Source organism: Pinus tabuliformis, chromosome 8 (assembly GCF_031772625.1).
Source record: "Pinus tabuliformis cultivar Carrire ecotype Pingquan chromosome 8, CPIR1, whole genome shotgun sequence".
In the NCBI taxonomy this organism is placed as follows: domain Eukaryota; kingdom Viridiplantae; phylum Streptophyta; class Pinopsida; order Pinales; family Pinaceae; genus Pinus; species Pinus tabuliformis.
Window position 1 is genome coordinate 1,736,870,876 of NC_142294.1, and position 7,327 is coordinate 1,736,878,202.

The 7,327-nt window shown below is 39.4% G+C and overlaps 1 non-coding gene across 1 annotated transcript; it reads right to left on the reverse strand.

Moving 5' to 3' along the window:
* Positions 1-1,837: 1,837 nt before the first annotated feature.
* On the reverse strand, positions 1,838-2,092 carry LOC149243039 (signal recognition particle RNA). The gene has a single exon (XR_016246884.1).
* Positions 2,093-7,327: the final 5,235 nt, after the last annotated feature.

A 7,327-nucleotide genomic window follows, 5' to 3' on the forward strand; every position in this document is an offset into this window, starting at 1 on the left:
AGTCAAGGCGTGTTGACCAAGAACCCGTAATTCCTCATCCACCATGACATACAAGGATTCAAGGGTAAGAGGTGATGTTGAGCTAGGAGAGATGGCAAATTAGAAGAAGGGAGGCTTGGGGGGGAGCGTAAAACTCAAAGGAGTAGTTTAGCAATTGTAGCCAAATGTCGCCAACCCACAAGCATTCATTAAAGAAGAAGGATTTTGACCATGGAACTTTGAATAGCACGGTCTAAGATTAGTTCTTCGATCGGATGGAAGGGATGCCAAAAATTAAATAAATATGAAATTAATGGAAATTGTTGGACTCAAGCTATCAATGTTGGTCGAATTGCACCAAAATCCGTTGGCCATAGTTCCCGTCAATTAGAGTTCCTAATTGGAAAAAGGATATATGACCTTGGGAACTTTGAATGATAGGAACTATGACCGACAAGCGAAGGTCATAGTTACCCCGTTGGTCAAGGTTTCTTCCTCAAAGTTCCTATCGGTCAGAGTCCTTGACTAAGAAAGGGTGGTATGACCTTAGGAACGTTGACTGAGAGGACCTATTCCCTGCGATTACGATGGGAGAATGAAAGTCATAGTTCCTTTGTTGGTCAAATTTCCTTCACCACTATTCTTGTTAGTCAAAGTTCCTCGCCGGAAAAGTTCCAAATCGCTGAAGGAACTATGACCTCAAGAAATTTGATTGATAGGAACTATTCCTAGAAAAATGACTGATGGATGAAGGTCATATCCCCTTTGTTAGTCAAAGCTCCCGATGTCACAGTTGTTTACTAATAAAGGTATTGTGACCTCAAGAACTCTGATTGATATGAACTACGACCAACATATGAAGGTCCTAGTTCCTTTGCCAACCAAAGTTCCTTCATCATAGTTCCTATTAGTTAGAGTCCCTAACTAACAAAGGAACTATGACCCGGGGAATTTTCATTGGTAGGAAATACTCCCTAGAACTATGATCTACAAATGAAGGTCATAGTTCATTTCTCAGTCGAATTTCGTTCGTCGTAGTCCTTGTGGTCATAGTTCATGTCTGTCGAATTTCTTGATTAATAAAGGAATTGTGAACTCAAGAGCTTTGATTGGAGAGGACTATTCCCTAGGATTCGAACTGACAAATGAAGGTCATACATAGTTCCTTTGACAGTTAAAGTTCATATAATTCATGTCAATCAAAGTTCCCGACTAACAAAAGAACTATGACTTCATGAACTTTGATTGATAGGGACCATTACCTAGAACTACCACTGACAAATAGAGGCAATATTTACTTTGTCATATTTCATGTGGTCAGAGTTCATGACGGACAAAGGGACTAGACATGATTTTTAAATTAAAATATCTGGATGATTTTAAAAGAGCATTTCATGTGGTGAGAGTTTATGACGGACAAAGGGACCATGACCTCATGTTTAAAATAAAATATGTGGATGACTGATTTTAGACTTTAGTGGTCCATACTAATTTTGATAATCCGAAAGACATTATCAAATATCTGGATGATATATTTAGAAATATAAGCGGATGATATATTTAAATATAAATGAAATTAAAATAGCAGATGATATATTTAAATATAAATGAAATTAAAATAGCGGATGATATATTTAAAAAAATATGAAATGGATGATATATTCAAATATAAATATAAATATTAATTAAAAAATATGAAATGGATGATATATTCAAATATAAATATTAATGAGATTAATTAAAAAAATATGAAATGGATGATATATTCAAATATAAATATTAATTAAAAAATATGAAATGGATGATATATTCAAATTCAAATATAAATATAAATATTAATGAGATTATTAATTAAAAAAGCGGGCACGTTATCCTTCCACTGCAGGGAGCGGGAGGTAGTCGTTGCTCTGTGAAGCCAGCCTCACGCGTTCCCCTCCTCTCTAAGGCGCATGACACTTCCCGGAAGAAGCTCCCGGACCCTGCCCTTCGACAGGGGGCCATGTACCAACTCTCTACTTGGAGCAGGGCGCGCCCACTCATCGAATAACACCTCACGCCCACCACTATCAACGCTTTGGTTTCTGCGCCCCCCGCGCGTGTGGGATATATGTGACTCTCTCACTCACTCACTCACCATTACCATTACATTTCTATCCTCTGTGTCTCTGTCTTTGCTCGGCTCATCGCATTGTGGTACCAATTCAATTCTTATTGTGAAAATCCATCCATATTTTTGTCAAGGACAACGAGCAGAACACAGCTGGACGTGGAGAACAGAATCGATTGCTCACACTCACAATACGCATTTCACACCACATTCGCGCATTTAAATGTAAAACTTCCTTTCTGGACGTGCAGAAGAGAAGTGCCTTTACACTACATCAACCAATTGCTCACACACAGACAGACAGCTTTAAAATATGCGTATTTCAAACCAAACGTTTTCTGAATTCGCCCCTTCCACGGATCAACTGTAAACTTGCCTTTCTCCTGTTTCTTGCAAATCCATGTGAACATGCCTCTTCTCTTCACCATTGTTCAGAAATTTCGATGGCCCTTCTCTTCACCAACGATTTCATTTTGAGAAAAAAATTCGATGGCCCTTCTGAAGTCTTCAGGAACGATTTTATTTTGAGAAATTTCGACGGCCCTCCTCTGCAGGAACGATTTAATTTCGAGAAATTTCGGCCTGCTCTCAATTTCCACATCCAGATGAAGATGAAGAGGGGTGTTCAGGATTTGGAGTAATTTCGGCCTGCTCTCAATTCCCACATCCATATGAAGATGAAGAGGGGAGTTCAGGATTTGGAGTAATTTCGAGCTTCCACATCCCTTGAAGACGGGCCTTCACCTTCACGATTTTGAGGATTTCGGCCTGCTTTCATTTCCAATTTCAATATTTCAGCGTCACAGCAAGCAGAGGAAAACCAAAATTAATTCACCATCCAAATCTGTCAAACATAATGGGAGTCCGATGCATATTGGCAGAGTTGGATATCGCTTGTGGACTTCCCCGCCAATCCAATCTATTACTTTTGCGCGCTGCAAGTATAAAAAACCTGCACTCAAAATCACCGTCCATTGTTCACCGGAAGCACCACGTCCAAGTCTGGTCGCCTTCCAAAACTTGACAATGTACCACTCTAACTGCAACTGAAACCCTCGTCTCTCTCTCCTTGTTAAGAGGGGAAAAGGCACTGAAAATTGTCACAGGTTGTGTCAAAATGACTATATATACATAGATATATATGGGGTAATGTCTTTATTTGAAGTTACTCATTGTATCTTCTTCCTATAGCATATAGCAAACACCTAGTTCATGAATTTTCCTGCACAGCATTGGTCGTCATCTAGAAGAAAATAGAACTCACTCTTGTCGGACCAACAATTTGAGAGCAACGCTGCTTACGATTTTGCTCGAGTCAAATTGGTCCGTTTTGGCGTAGTTTCATAGTTGCATGCCCTTCCTCCATGTAGTTGACATGTCACACATTAACGGGATTGCTTGGCGACATCGCACACCATTTTTTGCGCTTCTTTCACTTATGCTCTCCATGTTCCACGGGTAACAGGGTTTACATACATTACATATTGGGTTCCACAAAATGCATATACATTTGCATTTTCATTGCCAACTTCATAAGCTAGTTTTGTCTCAAGTACTCATCAAACAACATTGCCCATCTATGATAAGCTAGATCCCAAGCTCTTTGCTCTGCGGACAAAAATACAATATTAGCTTGTAATCTCTAACAACTCCAACTTCATTATTCTATAAGCGACACTTGGAAAAGAGAAGATCAAATACCTCTCCTCTGTCACCACCTCTCCTTCTTGTGATAAAATTGTGACGATAGGCACAACACTTGTCTTGATATGAATAACAAACACATTTTAAGGATTGAGGAGAGTGGGTACTAGTGCTTCTGTGGAGTTTTACTTGAAAAACTCAAGATTATGTTGTCGCCAGAGGGTTCAGGCATACACCCTCTTACCTCGAAAGGCTCGTTGCAATTGTGAACATATATGATGAAAATGGCTTCATTTGCAAGCATGTCACCACATCCCAGCGCATAGGACCCGGACGAGAATATTGATGGTGGAAGTGTTGTGGAGAACCAATTAATAAGCCGTGAGCGGGGGGCATCTATTCTTGCAAAGTCCCCTAGGGATTTGCACCCAAACCCACCCTTTTTTTCACAACCACGAGCATGCCATCGACTAGACTTGAGCCTCGAAGGGGGAAATAACAGCTTCTCACTTTCATCAACCCAACACGTCACTGCCGGCAACAGAAGACCAATTTGAAACTAACTCTTACTGCAACTTCACCCATGAATGTCGTCAAAGTTAAATCGGTTCAATTTGGCCTAACTTCATAATTGTGTGCAATCTCTATATGGAGTCGAGTTGTGGCAAAACTTTGGCCATTTGTAGCCCTTGCTAATAAAAAGATGCCAAAAAAAGAGTGGGCCTAGAATTGTAGGGATAAATGTGAGAGCCCTAGCATCCTCATTAATGCTGGAAGTGACAATACCTTTAAATTTGTCGCTGTGTGGAAAGTTTATCATTATAATGAAATGAGAAATTTGTTGATTGCAATTATTTAGAATGGATGATCTATTAGTGATTTCATTGGGTTCGATTTGCTAGACGAGGTTATAGTACGCATAAAAGGAAGGTAAACACGTTAAATTTGATGGGGGTTGGGCTAGGCGGGATGTCCCTTTGTGGCCTGCTCTATTCTTTGTATGTATTCAAGGGAAGATTGTTGTAATGAAGCATCTCTTCTTCTTCTTCTTCTTTCCCAGGATAGTGGTCAAGTTAAATTGTCCTGTTTTGGCATACTTCTGTAATTGTGTGGCCTTTGTATATGGGGTTGATATATGGCCCAAAGATTTTGTTTCTTTACTTCTTACGCAATACAAATGTTTTAGAGAAACACAATACGAGATTTCGAAGTGGCGCGCAAGAAATGTGAGGTAGGTAATCATATTTATAGACCACGCATGTTGGAGTGAGAGTTTAAGAGCAATTTTCCTTTCGAGTACAACCATCAATATCATTAAAGCCAATCTTGTTAAATTTTCGAGGGTTAGTTTCATAAATGTACGCCATTTGCCCATGGAGAAATGATGTGGCGAGACCATTTTGTTGTTCATAAATCTTGTCAATGTAATCAAGCTCGATTGGAAAGGAAAGAATCAAATCTAACAAGAAACATTGTAAATGGATTCAAGGCCTTTGTTTCCTTAACAAGCTCAAGCGGATTAGGTGACCACCAGTTTTACTAGGCGGATTTTGAAATCATTACCCACACACAAGGAAATTTCCATTGAATATGCGATGTTGATTCACTTATTGTAAAGTCCGCCGCTCTTTAAATTCATGCAATCTTTTCTTTCCCGATGTCCTCCAATTTCCAAGTCAGGTGATGGGTGTTAGTTGTAGAGAGAAACGAGAATATAGTAACAAGATTGGGCTACACCATTAAGCCATTTTGTTCTTGAAAGGGGAACAAGAGTGGCAAGCTTCAATTCATTGATTGTTTTCTAATGATGATATTATGGTTGTTGATGGGGATTCAAGGTTATGATTGGTTGGAACCTATTGCGTAGCTTCTATGGGAAAAATTAATTTCAAATTCGAAGTGCCTTTGTGTAGTTGTTCCATTGGATCTTGCTCAATGGTTCGCAATCATGTGGGTCATTGCTCTTTCTTCTCAAACATGACATCATTAGATACTTGGGAGTTGTTACGAGAATCATACCCATCAAAGTTCAAGATCGGTTCTGAGTCCTTAAAAAATGAATTGCACTTATGTATTCAATAAGCCAATAACTCGGTTATGTCCCATTCATATACAATCTAGCATGCATGGTAGCACTTTTGAATTATGTAAGCTAGGTAATTGTTCCTATCCCATTGCTTGTGACTTAGCTCACACAACGAGGTTTGATTATTGGATTAAAAAAACAAAAAACAAAAAAAAACTTGGTCTGCTCTTGCCCGTGGATAGAGGAGAACAAGATTTGAAGCATAAATGACATAATGGTCGAGAGCACACAAGGAAGGCCTCTCATAGGTAAGGAAGGACTAGGAAGACTGTTACGAAGAAGTTAAACTCCAAATTAGAGAGGAGGGCCTCTCTTAATTGGAGCAGGAAACAAAAAGTAAAGCCAACACCAACCTATTCAAAGCCAAAAAGGCCAAAGTATATTTTTGGATGTTAAAATCCTGAAGCCTCTAGTTGAGAGCAAGCGTCTGGAATAGCATATGATACCCTCGCTTTAGGGGGTATCTTCCTCGATGGTTTCTCTGAAAGTAAAAGAAATCCCAAGCATCTTCCTAGAGGCATATGGCGATGACATCTAGTGGTTAGCCTTGATCAAATTTGTGCTTGTCCCTAAGTCCTCTCTATTTTTGGTCAACCGCTTGTTATCTTGGTGGACATTCTTAATGAGATTGGTCAAATGACATGGACCTTCCTAGACACTTTCGTTTAGTGATTCAAGCATGGTGATAACATTAGAGTGCGATTCATCCTCCACTCATTTTGAAGTAATATTTCGTTAAGCGATTAAAACGACTAATTGAACAATAAAGCCATTAGGGTTTCAAACCCAAATGGAAAGAAGTAGAACAAAATGTGAGAGCCTCCAAAAACCGGTAGGCCAAAATGATGTTGGCCTACAAAAATAAGTATGCCACAGGTGTGTGAGTTAACGACAAACAAGAATCTGAAGAACCATTATTGGAGGCTACCGGCATGAGCGGTTTAGTGACAAGTGGTAAGGTGATTGGAATTTGAATGGTTGTAGATGAGTCGAGGTCCAAGTCTTTTGTGATTTCGACATCGTGAAAATCCTCATCAGAGTAGTTGAAGGGTTGCTATGAGCAGTATTTCAAAATCAAGCCCTAGTTGGCAATGGGGAGTTTGGAGAAGAAAATGAGCCTCCCTCGACAAGGGAACTCTACGAACCATAAAGGGAAGTCTTGTGAGTAAGAAGAATGAGACAAAGAGTCGAGCATAGAAGAAGTTCCAAATAAAAATAGTAATTACTATGAGAGTTTCAATGACATGATATCATCCTGGATAGAAATAAAATGATTCTCTCCCAGCATGGGAACTCGAGGAATGATAAAAAGAAGCCTCGAGAGAAAGATCGATAAGACAAAGCTCCAAGCAGAGAAAACATGCATATTATATAGGTCATCCAAAATGACTTGGAGAATCTCACTGTCACCTAAATCTAGAGAAGCGAAAATCCACAAAGGGAATAGTTCAAGGGTATTTAAGAAAAAATCAATGTTTTGTGTCGCTTTAGAGATCCTTAAGCGCATGGAG